At 42.0% G+C, this 17,546-nt stretch overlaps 1 long non-coding RNA gene across 3 annotated transcripts; it reads right to left on the reverse strand.

Moving 5' to 3' along the window:
- Nucleotides 1-9,606: 9,606 nt before the first annotated feature.
- On the reverse strand, nt 9,607-12,974 carry LOC124707276. Of its 3 annotated transcripts, none has more exons than XR_007004780.1 (4): nt 12,811-12,974; nt 11,948-12,643; nt 11,735-11,794; nt 9,607-11,286 (listed from the first exon to the last, which is right to left on the reverse strand). It is a non-coding gene; the product is annotated as an uncharacterized LOC124707276 (long non-coding RNA). The 3 variants fall into 3 exon arrangements; XR_007004781.1 differs by having other exon boundaries at nt 11,529-11,794; XR_007004782.1 differs by having other exon boundaries at nt 11,948-12,664.
- Between the last annotated feature and the right edge of the window lie 4,572 nt (nt 12,975-17,546).

Genomic DNA, 17,546 nt, shown 5'->3' on the forward strand with positions numbered 1-17,546 from the left:
GTTCTCATATGAGATTGAGGATATATGTCCAAAACTGAAACTTCCACCATGATTCATGGCTTTAGTTAGCGGCCCAATGTTCTTCTCTAACATTATGCATGCTCTAACCATTTAATGAGTGGTAAATCTCCCTTACTTCAGACAAGACGGACATGCATAGCAACTCACATGATATTCAACAAAGAGTTGTTGGCGTCCCCATGAGCATGGTTATCGCACAACAAGCAACTTAATAAGAGATAAAGTGCATAAGTACATATTCAATACCACAATAGTTTTTAGGCTATTTGTCCCATGAGCTATATATTGCAAAGGCGAATGATGGAAATTTTAAAGGTAGCACTCAAGCAATTTACTTTGGAATGGCGGAGAAATACCATGTAGTAGGTAGGTATGGTGGACACAAATGGCATAGTGGTTGGCTCAAGGATTTTGGATGCATGAGAAGTATTCCCTCTCGATACAAGGTTTAGGCTAGCAAGGTTATTTGAAACAAACACAAGGATGAACCGGTGCAGCAGAACTCACATAAAAGACATATTGTAAACATTATAAGACTCTACACCGTCGTCCTTGTTGTTCAAACTCTTTACTAGAAATTATCTAGACCTTAGAGAGACCAATTGTGCAAACCAAATTTTAGCAAGCTCTATGTATTTCTTCACTAATGGGTGCAAAGTATATGATGCAAGAGCGTAAACATGAGCACAACAATTGCCAAGTATCAAATTATTCAAGACATTTTATCAATTACTACATGTAGCATTTCCCGTTTCCAACCATATAACAATAAACGAAGCAGTTTCAACCTTCGTCATGAACATTAAAAGCTAAGAACACATGTGTTCATATGAATCAGTGGAGCGTGTCTCTCTCCCACACAAGCATTTATTCAAACAAAAACAAAAAACAAGAACAAATAGACGCTCCAAGTAAAGTACATAAGATGTGACCGAATAAAAATATAGTTTCAAGAGAAGAAACCTGATAAGTTGTCGATGAAGAAGGGGATGCCTTGGGCATCCCCAAGCTTAGATGCTTGAGTCTTCTTATAATATCCACGGATGAACCATGGGGGCATCCCCAAGCTTAGACTCTTCACTCTTCTTGATCATAGTATATCATCCTCCTCTCTTGACCCTTGAAAACTTCCTCCACACCAAACTCGAAACAGACTCATTAGAGGGTTAGTGCATAATTAAAAATTCACATGTTCAGAGGTGACACAATCATTCTTAACACTTCTGGACATTGCACAAAGCTACTGGACATTAATGAAACAAAGAAATCCATCCAACATAGCAAAAGAAGCAATGCGAAATAAAAGGCAGAATCTGTCAAAACGAGACGATCCGTAAAGACGAATTTTATTGAGGCACCAGACTTGCTCAAATGAAAATGCTCAAATTGAATGAAAGTTGCGTACATATACGAGGATCACTCACGTAAATTGGCATAATTTTCCGAGTTACCTACGAGAGAATTAGGCCCAGATTCGTGACAGACAAGAAATCATGTTTCTCGCGATAATCCAAATCTAGTATGAACCTTACTATCAAAGACTTTACTTGGCACAACAATGCAACAAAACTAAGATAAAGAGAGGTTGCTACAGTAGTAACAACTTCCAAGACTCAAATATAAAACAAAAGTACTGTAACAAAATAAACACATGGGTTATCTCCCAAGAAGTTCTTTCTTTATAGCCATTAAGATGGGCTCAACAGTTTTAATGATGCACTCGCAAGAAATAGTAGTTGAAGCAAAAGAGAGCATCAAGAGGCAAATTCAAAACAAGTCTAAATCTAACATGCTTCCTATGCATAGGAGTTTTGTAAATAGAGTGTGGATTTGTTGCCACCAGGTGGCAATGCCCCCCACTGGCTATCGTCCGATTAATTGCTGGAGATTCGGTATGCTCTGCGAAATGTCTGTCGCGTTGCAGTAAAAACTGGATGGATCCCATGTTAAACTGATTTAGAACCTAATTATACGCTGATGTGCCAGGCAACCAACAGAGAACGTGAAGCGGAAGACCTGGCTAGCTGACCCCCTCATGTCAGGTCTTGCACATGGAAATTTGGTTTAATAATTAAGGAAACTTGCATGGCGCCATGTACTGACGACGTGCATGCATGGATCGCTACCCTAAAGCTGCTGAGTACTGCATGCATCCATCTCCCGTTTACGCTCTTCATTCGCCAAAACTACAAGGGGAACATATCACGTGCAAACAACACAAGTTCTGAAAATCTGAAAATGGTCTCCTGAACTGTTGGATTTTGCACCAACGGTTGTGATCGACAGCCTCCATCCCACCTCATATGTTTGGCAAATAAACCCCTGAAATCTCCAAAAACTGCTCTGTCACTCTCATTCTATCCCATCTCTCTTTCTCTCAGGAGACGGCAGCCAGATTGAATCTCAAGACCTGGAGATCCCGCAGTTGCGGTGGTGCAATATCTCCAGCGTCCTCCGATCCAGCATCCCCATCCCCGTCGCATACGGATCCTGCGCCTCTACCGTTCGATGCGGACGCCGCCGGCGTCCGGCTTTCCATGCCTGAGCGTCTATAACTTCTGCTCGAGCAGTGCTTCAATTGCAGCGCTGGCCTCCTCTTCTCGACTTGTGTGCTGCACCAGCAAGCCTAGATCTGAGTTTTCTTGCTTTCCTTCGAACCAATTTGTTCTTGTACTTTGGATCCAGTAGACATTCTTGAGTCATTTGATTGTTCATGTGAAATCTGGTACAAAGTTCGTTTGGTCTTTTCGCAAAAAAAAGTCCATTTGGTCTTCAATGCCAAGCTAGTGCAGCACAACCTTTACATCGATGTAGTTCCAGTATGACTGTAGATTCTTTGATTTTGTTTCTTCCTATGATATGTTCTGAGTAATGTGCAGAAATTACAGGTTCAGTTGTTGAGGAACCGTCTTGAGAATTAAATTAGTGCACATAATATACACTATTCAGATCCAAATCTATGGATTTTGTATCACCAGCAGCAACGGCAAAATCTATCGTACTCTGTTCAGATCCAAATTTATGGAGTACTAGTTGAATGCCCGTGCGTTGCCACGGTCTCCTCAATTTTTTCATGTTGCTTATATGTAAAGATAATATATATAATTTTAGGTGCATAAAATAGCTACATAATATTCCAAAAAAGTAAGATTCTACTATTCATAAACTGTAATTAGATTAAAAAGTGCTAAAACTCTACACCATATGCATAAAAGCAACAAACTGGAAATTAAGGTGTATGTTTGTTGCTATGGAGCTTCACTCACATAGGAAGATACATCAATTCGACACATTCTGTGTTGGTGTTGATACGACCTACCAAAGTTGGCTCCCATTAGCAAACTATAAATCATTTTTGAACAAATTATAAATATATGTCATTTTTAGGATAAACCATTGCAAGATAGTCTAACCAAAAGAAATCATCTGAGCTCGCAAAAAAATCAACAGAAATGAATGAAAATAGATTTAAACAAAATCTAAATGATTTTTTTTGATATGGTAAGCTTGTGGTTCCTACTCATGGCCGGTTTCGACGTGGAAATTATCCTATCCGTTTACACCCCTAATTACAGATATGGCCAGGAGGCCATCTTATGATTACAAACCAGGCCAACGGCCAACACTTAACGTTGCCACACTTGGTTGAAAAAAGGATAACATCTAACAATGATTAAGCTCTTGAAGTGGCAGCGGTATAACAATATAAATCACGTTGAACATGCTTCTTAGCAACTTCAGGAGATCCTCTTCGGCCAGCTATTCGTATACAAAGAAGGAAAATAGCGAGAAAACTTACAACACAATATATTTTGTATGTGTCTGGTGCAACGATATCCACAATTCATTGTTGACAGGCATGTTCAGCTAGGTGCAATATGTGAACTCTTAATGAAAAACAAACTAAGTGATTTTCTTGGAGATTATCAATCATAGTGGTTAGGAATTATGAGTTGACTGAAGCTCGCAGCCTATCAGGATAGATTCTCCTTTCTAGCTCCTCTCTTCGTGTTCTGTTTGCTTCGTTGAGCCCCTTCTTGCTACAAAATTTCAGCAACAAGGTTAAGCCTAATACAATAATACCGAGTTTCATCAAAACAAATTATATACAAATAAAATTTTAAAACAGGGAACATTTAGTAGATTCAAAGATAATAGAATTAGTCATCGATTATAATAGTTAATGTGAAGATACATCTTATTAATATAATCTAGGTTGAGGTATAAGCATGAAAGTACATTATATGTGATGATTCTGTGGTAATAAAGTTAGTAGAACATACCATTCCTTCTCACTACCGTAAACTATGTAATCACTTGTTCTGCCAAAGAAAGGGTCAGCATTGTAGACAGTTTTTATATGGTCTGTAGTGCAATATAAGCTGTCCATGAGTATACGTTTACAATCTTAATTAATCTACAAAACCAATTGTACTTTGGCATGGCAAAAAAAAAAATCAGTAGCACCGGCAGCCATTAATTAGACTTGAGAAACGGTGGGAATCTAATATGGCCTCTATAACATAAACCAAAAATAAAAATTCCAAGCTCTTTGTTGTCATCTTTGCTATATGTGTACCAACATTGGACATGGCAAATATCACATGAAAGCTTACGAGCATGCCATAATTTGCATAACGTAATTTGCAAACATCTTACCATACGGGAACATTTACTTATCTGGTTACCCCTACTACAAATGCTATTTCAATTGTATAGGCCTTGCTTAAATCAAACTGCTAATCACAAAATTCAATATCCTTTGGCTCCCTCACAGATCAAATTAATTTACAACCATAGACAAATGTTCTTAGCAAAGTAATCATGGCATCAAAGACGTGATCTTTCAGAATATGTATGATATGATGCCAATTGCACTGTCTATTTTATGGATGGAAGTGCAAACACCAATTGCACTTCCTTTATAATCTGAAAGGAACAGAGTTTTCAGTTCTTACCATGGAGACTACATCCTCTCATTGTGGTGAGACATCTGAGTAACTCATTGCTATGATCTTCGAGGAGCAGTCACAAGCCAAGCAAGCGCTTCCATCTCCTTATGATCATCTGAGTAACTGATATATTCTGTCCAGAGCACATACACTGTAAAAACTATTTTAAGTAGATATATATGATGCTTATTGAATTCTTTGCAAGAGACCTCAAGCTCATTTCTGTATCATGTGTTAAGATCCAACAAGTGACATAACAGATAAGAGTAGAAATTAGGGAAGAATAGAGGTTGGTTCAACTCCACTGCTACCCCATTCAGCCAGGCTTAGCTGGTTACAACTGCCATACAGGACTCTTAATCTAACCGAAGTTGGTCCTGACGTACCTGCCCGGCGGCCCATAGGCGGGACATGTGGACCGCGATCATCCTAGTGTTCTGGTGTATTTGGAGACACCGGAACGATGTGGTCTTCAACGGCGTGGTGGCGGCGCACCTCACCATTAGAGACTGGATTAGTACGGAGTTTGATAGATGGCGGCTTGCCAAACTCTTCCGTGGCACTCTTTTCGTTTTTGTTGATCCTAGTCTTCTCCCGTGGCAGCTAGGAGAGTAGGCGTGCGTGGGGAGCTGCTCCCCCTTGTGGGCAGCATCGACTTTGCCTTCTTTGGCTTCCTTCTATGCGATTGATACACCTTTCCATGGTGTATCCTCGAAAAAAAAATTAATCTAACCGAAGATATTCAGTGGCACATACACATCGAGCTGGAACCATAGATGCAAAAAAGAAAGAACGAATTTAAATGGTGCCAGTAAGAAACCTGTATAGAGCAAACAACCTCGGCGTTATCAAACGCATGTGTGCCGCCTTCGTCTTGCGCTGCCATGGCGGGTTGCAAGACAGGGGTTGCTTGGACCTGGTCTGGAGGTTTCATGATTGCCCGCACGCGGGAGGGTCTGAGGAAGCGATGACTTAAAAGACGACCTAGTCCGGCTCCGCGGTGGCCTCCTCGTTCGGCATAAAATTTCAGGGGTTCATCAGGAGGACTTCGCAATATAGTACTTCCTCCATTCATAATTCTTGTCGTGGTTTTAGATTAAATTTGAAATAAAACCACAACAAGAATTATGGAGCAGAGTAAATATACATAACAGATAGTGAATGCGACATACATACTTTGACCACATACAACATCAATGCAAAGTTGTGGCATTGCAAAATAAGAAAGCGCATGAGACTTAACAATGATGTAAAACATGTGACTAATGGTAGCCAGTAGTAATTATGATCATGCAAACTTCATACTGGAAAGGTTTTCACTGCAGTACAATGAACAATATAGGTAACTGGGAGGGTTGTACGATGAGGTGTATCAAGAACCTGTGAAAGAGTGCTCTTTCTTGTAACACTTAAGACCCTCCTCCTCCCCCCATTTCTGCAAACTGCCAATGCCTACAAAAAAAAGTAATTGCGGATGTATCTGATTGGGTGAGTAAAGTTGGAAGGCAGAAAATAACTTCACAACGACACTTAAAAGTGGAAAACTAACTGAAAAACGAATGAGAGGATATACTAATAACAAGTACATGACGAAAAATCTACACAACCGAGTGAAACGCCCGACCAAAAGAAAATTTAGTACTTGGCTACAAGCGATTTCATGATTTTGAAATGAAATGCCTAGAGCTCCAGAATGAATCTGTGTCCTTGTTTAAGCCATAGTCTCTAATTATACTTGATGAACCGATGGAATTCGTAAAAGGCATTTCAGCCCTTAAATAGGAGCTACAAAATAGAAGGCATTTCAGCCCTTAAGTATTCTGTACTTTGGTTGAGCTAGAATAGATAGGCTTGGTACTTTGGTATTTACCAAGTAACGTGAAAACAGTATGCAATAGAAAAAACTATTGCAGAAACAAAATCAGATAACGGAGAAGCTGTCTCATAGCCAAATACAGATCATAAAATAGAATTGGTGTTTGAACACTCCAAAGGAAAACAAATAGGTGCATCGAAGCATTACCATCTGATATTCATTCGTGTAACTGATTGCACAGAGAAATGAACTCAACAAATTAGGCTGATTGTAGAGAGAAAGGAACTCGACAACATTAAGCTTGCGCTATAATTTGAAAGGGATAACCCGGCTTGCACTTGTTGAATGTCTGCTGCAATGAGAAAATCATTAATAAGCATCGATGTTAAAACATTGAATCAGATCTATTCTCAATGAAGCTAAGTATTATGCTAGGGATTTTTTCCATTTCCTTTTTCAGCATCATCTTTCTTTTAAGTTTATTTTAGGTCCATGAATAGAGGAAATAACATATGGTTCAGATCTGCCACTAAACAAAATGGAGCCAAACACTTCTCCAATTAGTTTCAGAAATATGCAGCAATCGTGAAATTACCCCAAACACGAATCTCTGCAAGATTATAGAGCCAGTTTACTTCGCCCAGTACTTTCAGAAATATGCAGCAATCATAAAATTACACCAGAACTGAGTCTCTGCATATTAGAGGAGCACACATGGCATAAGTATTGCTAACTGAAAAAATAAGTTCTACAAGAGTGCATGATTGAGAATCTAAGCACAGAGGTCACACATACCAGGTCAAATATCAACATTCCACAAACATCGAGCTGCTCATAATAGATTTTTTCCGATCGATCCGTTCGGCTCACATCTGCCAATCCCTGTCTCATCATCGTTGGTCTACAGAGGGACGGGAGTGTGCAGCGCGCGGAGGGAGGTCAAGGCGGCGATGCTGGTTCTCTCCAGCGCCGATCATGGTTTTTCTCCTCTCGGTTTTCTGTGAGACTTTTTTGTGTTGCTCCGGTTTTGTTTCATGAGAGATGGCTTCAAGCGCGGGATGTCATACGATAGGACGGATGTACCAACCATCCCATCACCTCTAGACATTTAATATAGTGGAAAAAATGTTATAGATCAAGCTGTGTATGGCATGGCCCAATATAGAAATTACATAATGATATTGGAAAGAAAGGCAAGATTAGAAACTGCGATTATAATACACCGAAGGCTAGAGACACATACTCGACCAGCATCATGTAATTACTATTTCAATTACTGCAAGATGGGATCAACCCGACCACACTTGATCTACTAATAACTCATGCAGCCATCATTCCAACCCAATTAAGTATAAAAGCCACATACATTGTGAGCCGGCCATCCATCATTCCAACCCAATTAAGTATAAAAGCCACATACATTGTGAGCCGGCCATGTTTCAGCACCTGCACATTATCTAAATTGGAAGACAATTAAAAATTCAGAAGAAATAAAACTTTACCTATGCTTCAGATTATTTGATCAATTTGATGGTTTAGTTTTCTTTTCTTCACCAGCCCTCTGCTTTCTCTACAACAAATGCACCAGAAATGATTAAATCACAGGGATACCACAACTCCTGCAAAGCAAACTGCAACTGCTCAATCTAATTCAGAGAACTAATGTTGCTGCAAGAAGGTAATACAAACTATCATGGATCCGAAACCCCTATGCATATCGGTAAGTACTGCCTTCTATCTTGCCATCCTGGCAATTCAAAACAAAATAACCAGAACCTATATGCCCTTATACAATCAGTTAAAAGAAAAGAATTAGACGAATTGGCGGTCTCATGAACTGCCCACAAATAATAAATTGGAGATCACCAAATGCAAGCAGGTCCGCGGACCGCCTAGGTTTCTCTATAAAGCGCTCCTTTGATGGACGTTTCTCCTGCACCCTGCATCTTGTTTATCCAAATAATCAGAGAGAATGATATGAGGGAGCAGAACAGATGTAAGAAAAGGCGGAGCGCATAGGCCACGGCCGGCCGGCAGCATCGGACAACGGCGACACCGCGTGTTCAGGCCCGTGTGTCCTCACTCCTTATGCCGTTTGTCCTCAGAATCCCTCGCCGTTGGGTCAAGATGGCGTATCGCCGCCGGGTCAGGATGCCGGATCTCCGTCGGATCCAGATGCCATGTCCCTGTAGTGGTAGAGGGCTAACTATGGCGTGACCTGGGATCGGGAGATCATGGGGGAGGTAGTGTGTCGATGTATGGGGAGGCGAGATGGACGGGAAGCTGGGAGGAGGATCGGCGAGCAGTTGGGGTGGCGAACAGCCAGAGATCGTGTGTGGGAGTTGTGGGCGGGGTTCATCTGCATTCCTGTGCACGGGCGGATGAGCAATTCGATGGGCCTGGCCCATTCGGGTATTCGCTCGGAAGGAAAGTTCGGCGCAGACGACTTACGATTTGAGGTGGGAGGCTGCGACGTACCATGGGACACCACCTCTAGCTATTTAATATAGTAGAGATTTGTTTGTTCTTGATCTTCAGGCGTATTTTTCAACCATCATCTTCAGAATTAGATATGGCACTCTGAGGGGGGTTCTATATAAAGTACACTAGTGGTTGGGGCGCCCCATGGGACGCCTCCTCGCTGGTGCTTTGCAATCCAATCCAACGCCTAATGATAAATAGTAACCTCATTCTCTGGCAGTCAGCTACTCAACTTATATTTATGTTTAACTTAGCACCGGGAAAAGCAATTGATTAATAGTACCACTTGGGTGCTGAATTTTGAACCCTTGGTTTGCTTGCTTGAACACAAAACTCAAAAAATCATCTCTTGAACATATATATGTACAATGAAATTATGGAGCACAAGGAAAACCGGGATGTATAACAAACATTTTTGCAGCATTTTCCATCATACCTTGAAAATAGTAACAAAAAGGATAAAATCTACAACGGGGAAAATAGACACACTTATACTGGCAAGCAGAACGGCCAGATCACACCCAACCAAAGTAGCTGGGTTCAGGGCAACAAACCGACAATTATCAGTCAAATCTTCAATGCTGAACTGCAAGAATTGAAGAATTACCAGATTTCGCCAGTATGTTTGATTGGCATGACGAGACAAATTCAGGGGATCAGTACTGATTGTTCCTTCAAGGTGTACAGGATGGCAAAACTGTTAACAAAACTACTACTGAAACTGCAAGCAGACGAGATACACTGATATATTGTTGCAATATCGACGCTTATTCTAATTGATTGTACTGGTGAACAAGGTAAGTATACATTGCCATAGTTAGTGCTAAAATATGTTGGAAAGGGAAACTGTATACATACATTTGTAGTCTCGTCTCTCTCTGACTTTTAGTTCAGCACAAAGTTCAAAAAGCTAAGTCTGCAGCAGAGGGCCAATCAGAAACTATGGCTAAACAAACTCTACACCAACTCAAAGCAAATAAGTAATTTCCGCTGAAGGTTGACTTAGCCCAAACCTAGCATGGTTATAGCTCTATGTTGGACCCAAAATTCGGCACATAAGAATATTATAGTTACACTCCTATGAATATAGGAGCTAGATGGTACGTGTGCTATTTCACCTCCCCTCCACCCAAAGTAACTTTCTGATAAGTAGTACCACCTCTCCGTGATATCTACCATCTTGTTTTGGGGCTTTAATATGTAATAAATATGATTGTGTATATAGTTCTTCAATTTGCAAGCTATTCATATCATTGGGCTTTTGTGGCGTTTCCACCAGATTGAGTTTTTTCTAACCATAGCTGCACCAGACGGGAATTCAGCTAGTTATAGGGAAAAAATGTGTTAAATTGGATGGACTAAAACAGTTACAAGCTGAATATGAAGGCAGCTATAGTTATATTAGCCACAATCATCAAGCCATTTATGGTTGCAGCTTGCAAGTATAGTTCCATACTGGAGTATAATAGTGCTATCATCAACTTATGTGAAGTCATCTAGATAAACAATAGAAACAGGAGAAGTATTCTTTCATTTATCTTCACGCACATAGAGTAAGTAACACAATATTGAGGTAGCCCGCAATTTGCAAAAGAAAATCTCATTTAAACAGAAAAAACAAGAAGCTTGTACACCTGATGACATCCAAGCCTCTGAAGAGCTAAGGAATAAATTACCTGAATCCCTTGCATCACAAATTTGAGGGGTGCCCATCGCTGAATCCTTATACAAGGATGATTTCAAAGAACTTCAATGCTTTACAGAATTCTATATAAAGGGACATCTAGATTTGAAAAGCCTCCCTGCTGCCTTGAGCGCAATGGCCTTTGCGAAAAAGGATGCTGCCTAACCGGTTCACTCCATGTTCAAGATCAATTGTTTTGGAACGATATTATTTATGGTCTTGGGTGAATTTCCTTTTGCTAGAGAAGCAACCAATGTGCTCCAGTATTTCTTCTCATTGTCTGGCTTATTTGAAGATTGGAAGTTCTTGGCAGAATTAGCCATTAGCCATTCCTTAAAAAGCACAAGCAGAATCAGATCATGTACAACTACCACCAGCTCAATCAACAATTACAAACCATCTATCTCTAAAATGGATCTGACAGGCAACAAATATGCATAAGGTTATTGTTGGCAAATTTATGTCAGCATTCATTATTTGAAAGGTAAATAGTCAAAATATGTATGAAGAATTACGGGAAAACAGCTCTTATTGAATATTCCTAGTTACGATGGCAGAGAAATAGAGAACATACTATCATGGTGTAACTCCTGTCGTTCTGTACTTGTGTACCTAGTTAAGTGTCTTTCATAATCTAAACCTTTAAAACAAGAATTTCAATGGATTATGGAAGCTTTCTTTCATCACTTTGTAGACCACGAAAACAATAATTTCAGTACTTTGACACTGTAGAGCAGAAGTCAATTGCTCAATTTCTCTATTAGTGTTCATAGCCAATACCTCAAATTCTGAGTTTGGCAATGCTTTGTATGGAAGCTGAAACTCACTTAGAAGAATCTCCTGAGAAGAAACAAACATGTGAAATTATGAAGAAAGATGTTCCATAAAGCTACCCAAGACAGCGAAAATGTGAAGTTCAGTATCACATCGATTAAAAAATGAGACTTGTCAATTTAGTATTCATATAATAGGGCAAAATGGTGAGGGACTTACACTGCCTCGAGGATAGCAAGCGCCATGTGATCCCGGCCAACACGATTGCTGCCAAAGCCCCGAACCGACCATGATAGCTCTATCGAACCATGCAAATGTAGGCCATACCGGTGACAGCAGAACAACGAAGTGTCCATGCAAAGGTGCAATCCCCATGCATTCAGTACTCAGTGAATAACAAAATCATTGAGAGATCAACATGCCCTTCCATATTGAACCATCTTCTAAAGGAGCCACCAGTCAACAACACCATCCTACCAGATTCTCCCTGATTCTGACGATGAAACAACTATCTTGCCAGCAACATGAGTGATCGGTTCCTCTGCTCCTTTCTAAACACATTCAAGAAAACCATAGGTAAAGTCACTGCAAAGAACAAATCCAGAAAATAAGCTCATATCCAAGGTTATAGTGAAATAAACTCTGATCCAATGGAATTCTCAAACTGGGGTGTTGTTTGAAATCACCTTTCCCCATTATTCAGTTAGCTCCATAGATGGAAAAATGGAGATCACACGACAAACACAAGAACTGAAACATTTACTCCAGTCAAGCTACTTTCTTCTACATTCAGGCACCAGATATTATTGTATCTCTTTGGCTACAGTCGAGGAGGAGCCCCAGCGTTGGATATACGCTGATAGTTACCTTGACAATGTCACCTCACTATTGTGCGACCATCTCTGAGCTCCACATCTGAACCCAAGAGACAAATTCCTAGAATTGGTCAGGAGAAAATTCAAGGTCCAAAATATACGCCAAGAAAACAAAATGTAGACACTAAAATCCAGAAATCTGAGAAATTGCATAATCAATTTTCGACAATTTTGAGAACCTGAGAGCCACTGGTTTGATTTCCTCACCTTGACCTCAATGGACACCGCTTGTATCGTGGGTGGGAGCCGATCTAGGCGAATCAGAAGATGAAGGAGTAGTTGACGGCGAGGTTGATGGATGGAAGGTCGATAGAGGAGGGCTAGGCCCGTGCCTGCTGCAGATGAGTGCGGAAGAGAGGCGGCGGCGAGGGGGCGGGGGCGGGTGCGCTCGCGACGGGAGGGAGAGAGAATGCGCGAGAGGCGGCGGCAGCACGGGAGGTACGGAGGTAGGGTTTCACTGGGTCACGTCTTCTTTTCCCCCGTGATCTGTTTTTTCCACTCTCTCAACAGAGCCAATACATAGCGACACCTGGACCAACGATGGAGAAGTGAAAAGCCAGGGGCTCAATCCTCACGCGCGAAGGTGCTACCGTGGAGCGCTCTGGCATAGGGCAAAGGGGGTTGCACTTACTTGTACTCAATTATGACCTGCGGGCATGTTTCTACAAAATGCACAGATCAGATGTGGGTGCTCCTTCGGAAAAATCGAGGCCACTGGTACAGCATCGGATGGACAGTGTGGAAAATTTTCAGATTTGCAGACTTTGGTCATTTTCACCTGATACGTGCCCAAACTACAAGTATTATCGTTGCAAAAGAATTGATGGGCGCGCGTCGTGGCCGCCGTACGAATCGGCCCTGCAACGCTGGTACCTCCGTGGCGGCAAGCTACTTGCTTTGGAGCTAGCGTTTAGTTTCCACGGTGGTGCACGTATGGCCGGCGATCTTCTTGCGTGCGGTCGCTGCCGGTGTCCGTCCACCAGGCAACAACACCCGATCTGTACATGGAAGCTTGCGTGCGTGCTGCTTCATTAAAGCTAGCTTCACTATAGCAACCCGTTTGATCGATCGATCTGTTCTTAGTTCGTTTCCGTCAAAGGTGTCTCCCATTCAGAGAACCAGAGTAGATTTCACAAATTATGAATCAACCACGAGGGAGCACCCTGGCTTGCTTGATGCGAGTATTTCTTTCTTTTTCTTGCCATGTGTGCTTGATGTGAGTCAGCTAGGAATCAATCCACTGGGCTTGGATCTTCAGGCGCGGATGTTAGTGCCAAACCCGAAGCCGCACCGAAGGAGACGAGGCCGTCGCCGTTGTAGTCGACGCCCGGCCTGGATCATGCAGCGACACTGTGCGACGTACGGTGGCAGCCTCGCCGAGCCAGCTCGGCGGGTGACATGAAATCGTTGCCGTCGGCGTTGAATACGCTGAAGGCATGGCGGAGGTTGTCCTCGACGACTGCGGCGTCGGGGCCCGCGTTGATGGTGGCAAACTCAGCGAGGCTGATGAAGTCGTTGCCGTCGGCGTTAGCCTCCTCCATTATGTGCGCTACGTCGTCATCCGTGGCAGCGTGGGCAACGCTGGCTAAGAGGGCGGCAAGCTACTAAGCAAGTCATCGATTGAACCAAACAAAAAATCAACTAGTTCACAGGTTTTCCAAATCGGTATAAATACACGTCTTTCCAAAGAAAAACTTCCCCGCGAGCGCAGCTGCCGACCAAACTTCATGTGCGTACAAATCGAGGTGCGGCATCAGCGTGTAGTCCTCTTCATAAGCAATGCATCTGCTTTCGGGCGCTGAGCCGGTTACATGCATACACCATGCAGGCGGTAGCACGGGCATCCTTTTTGACCAGTCCAAGTGCAAAGAGTACAAACACGTAACTTCCAGCTCTATCTCACCTAATTCCTCCATGCAGCTTCCTACACGGGAGATGGTTAACTTTGCCTAAGCAGTCCACCCACATGCACAACCTGCCACTATCTGACCCTGTCCCGTTTCTGCACGAGTCAGCAGTGCTGTATGCTGCAACCTGCCAGCTGTTTTACAGGCAGTGCTGCTAATCACAGTTGTGGTTTTATGCTTGGTTTGCATCCAAAACGAATCTACATGCTGGATCGGACGGCCGCCTGTGGGGGATCAAAAATTTCAGCATATAGTGAGGTGTTTTAGTAACATGAAAATTTCTACAACCATATTTTCCTCTCTCATAATAACTTTCAGTAGCATCATGAACAAACTCAACAATATAAGTATCACATAAAGCATTCTTATCATGAGTCTCATGCATAAAATTATTACTCTCCACATAAGCATAATCAATTTTATTAGTTGTAGTGGGAGCAAATTCAACAAAGTAGCTATCATTATTATTCTCATCAAGTGTAGGAGGCATAGTATAATCATAACAAGCTTTATCCTCCATAGTAGGTGGCAACAAAAGACCACTATCATTATAATCATCATAAATAGGAGGCAAAGTATCATCAAAGAAAATTTTCTCATCAATGCTTGGGGGACTAAAAAGATCATAAAAACCAGCTTCCCCAAGCTTAGAACTTTCTATATCATTATCAACAATGGTGTTCAAAGCGTTCATACTAATATTACTACCAAAGATGCAAATAAGGTTCCATAGGTTTTTTAATTTTCGCATCAAACCATCCATGTCTTAAATCGGGAAATAGAATAAGAAGCTCATTGTTGTCCATTATGCCAAACTAGTGTAAACAAGAAACAAAAAGATGCAATTGCAGGATCTAAAGGAAATAGCTTCGAGCACACACACAACGGCAACAGAAAAATACTTTACCTGGGACCGAAGTATGAGTGCCTTTTACCTTTCCTCCCCGGCAACGGCGTCAGAAAATAGCTTGATGTCTACGGGTACTTCTATTCTTGTAGACAGTGTTGGGCCTCCAAGAGCAGAGGTTTGTAGAACAGCAACAAGTTTCCCTTAAGTGGATCACCCAAGGTTTATCGAACTCTGGGAGGAAGAGGTCAAAGATATTCCTCTCAAGCAACCCTGCAACCACAAAGCAAGAAGTCTCTTGTGTCCCCAACACACCTAATAGGTGCACTAGTTCGGCGAAGAGATAGTGAAATACACGTGGTATGAATGAATATGAGCAAGTAGTAACGGCGCCGTGAAAGGTGCTTGCCGGCGTGTGGTTGATGGTGGTAATATTGCAGAAGTACGGATGCAGTAAAACAAGAAACAAGCAACGATAGCGATATTTAGGAACAAGGCCTAGGGATCATACTTTCACTAGTGGACACTCTCAATATTGATCACATAACAGAATAAATAAATAGATGCTAGACTCTACACTCTCTTGTTGGATGATGAACACCACTAATCGTGTAGGATTACACGAACCCTCAATGCCGGAGTTAACAAGCTCCACAATATTCGATGTTCATGTTTAAATAACCTTAGAGTGCATGACAGATCAACATAACCAAACCAAGTACTAACATAGCATGCACATTGTCACCTTCACGCTACGAAAGGAGGCATAGATCACATCAATACCATCATAGCAATAGTTAACTTCATAATCTACAAGAGATCACAATCATAGCCTACGCCAAGTACTACACGATGCACACACTCGTCACCATTACACCGTGCAGGAGGAATAAACTACTTTAATAACATCACTAGAGTAGCACACGGATAAATTGTGATACAAAACACATTGCAATCATAAAGGGATATAAATAAGCACTTCACTATGCCATTCATAACAGATGAATAAGTATTCTCGTGAAATATAGCCTAAGAGACCCACACGGTGCACACACTCGTCACCTTTACACACGTGGGACAAGGAGTCTCCGGAGATCACATAAGTAAAACCCACTTGACTAGCACAATGACATCTAGATTACAAGTATCATCATATGAATCTCAATCATGTAAGGCAGCTCATGAGATTATTGTATTGAAGCACATAGGAGAGAGATTAACCACATAGCTACCGGCACAGCCCCGAGCCTCGATGGAGAACTACTCCCTCCTCATGGGAGACAACATCGTTGATGGAGATGGCGGTGGTGTCGATGGAAGAGCCTTCCGGAGGCACTTCCTCGTCCCGGCGGCGTGCCGGAACAGAGACTCCTGTCCCCCAGATCTTGGCTTCGCGATGGCGGCGGCTCTGGAAGGTTTTCTCTGGTTTCGTCGAAAGTGTCGAGGTTTTTAGGTCAGGGACCTTTATATAGGCGAAGAGGCGGAGTCGGAGGGGCGACGAGGCGGTGACACACCAGGGGGGCGCGGCCCCCCTGGGTCGCGCCGCCCTGTCATCTGGGGCCCACAGGGCCCTCCTCTGGCGGCTCTCGGGTGTTCTGGAAGCTTCGTCCAAAAATAGGATGCTGGGCATTGATTTCGTCCGATTCCGAGAATATTTCCTTACTAGGATTTCTGGAACCAAAAACAGCAGAAAAACGAGAACTGCCCTTCGGCATCTCGTCAATAGGTTAGTTCCGGAAAACGTATAAATATGACATAAAGTATGCATAAAACATGTACATATCATCAATAATGTGGCATGGAACATAAGAAATTATCGATACGTCGGAGACGTATCACTACTCTGAATTACTCTCCTATTGGAATCACTAATCATGTAGTGGGTACAAAAGCTCCACTCAAAGTTCATCAAGTACTTGACCAACACCACTCATAGGGATATCCTATTCAAATCATAATCCAAGACAATACCGTTGCAATTTAGACCGAGTACTAACATAGCATACACACTGTCAACAATAGCTATGAAAGGGGGAATAGATCACTTCAATACTATCATAGTACTAGTTAACTTCATAATCCACAAGAGATTACAATTATAACCTACGCCAAGTACTACATGATGCACACGCTGTCAACTTTACATCATGAAGGAGGAATAGACTATTTTAATAACATCATTAGAGTAG

The sequence above is a fragment of the Lolium rigidum genome, chromosome 4, assembly GCF_022539505.1.
Source record: "Lolium rigidum isolate FL_2022 chromosome 4, APGP_CSIRO_Lrig_0.1, whole genome shotgun sequence".
NCBI lineage: Eukaryota > Viridiplantae > Streptophyta > Magnoliopsida > Poales > Poaceae > Lolium > Lolium rigidum.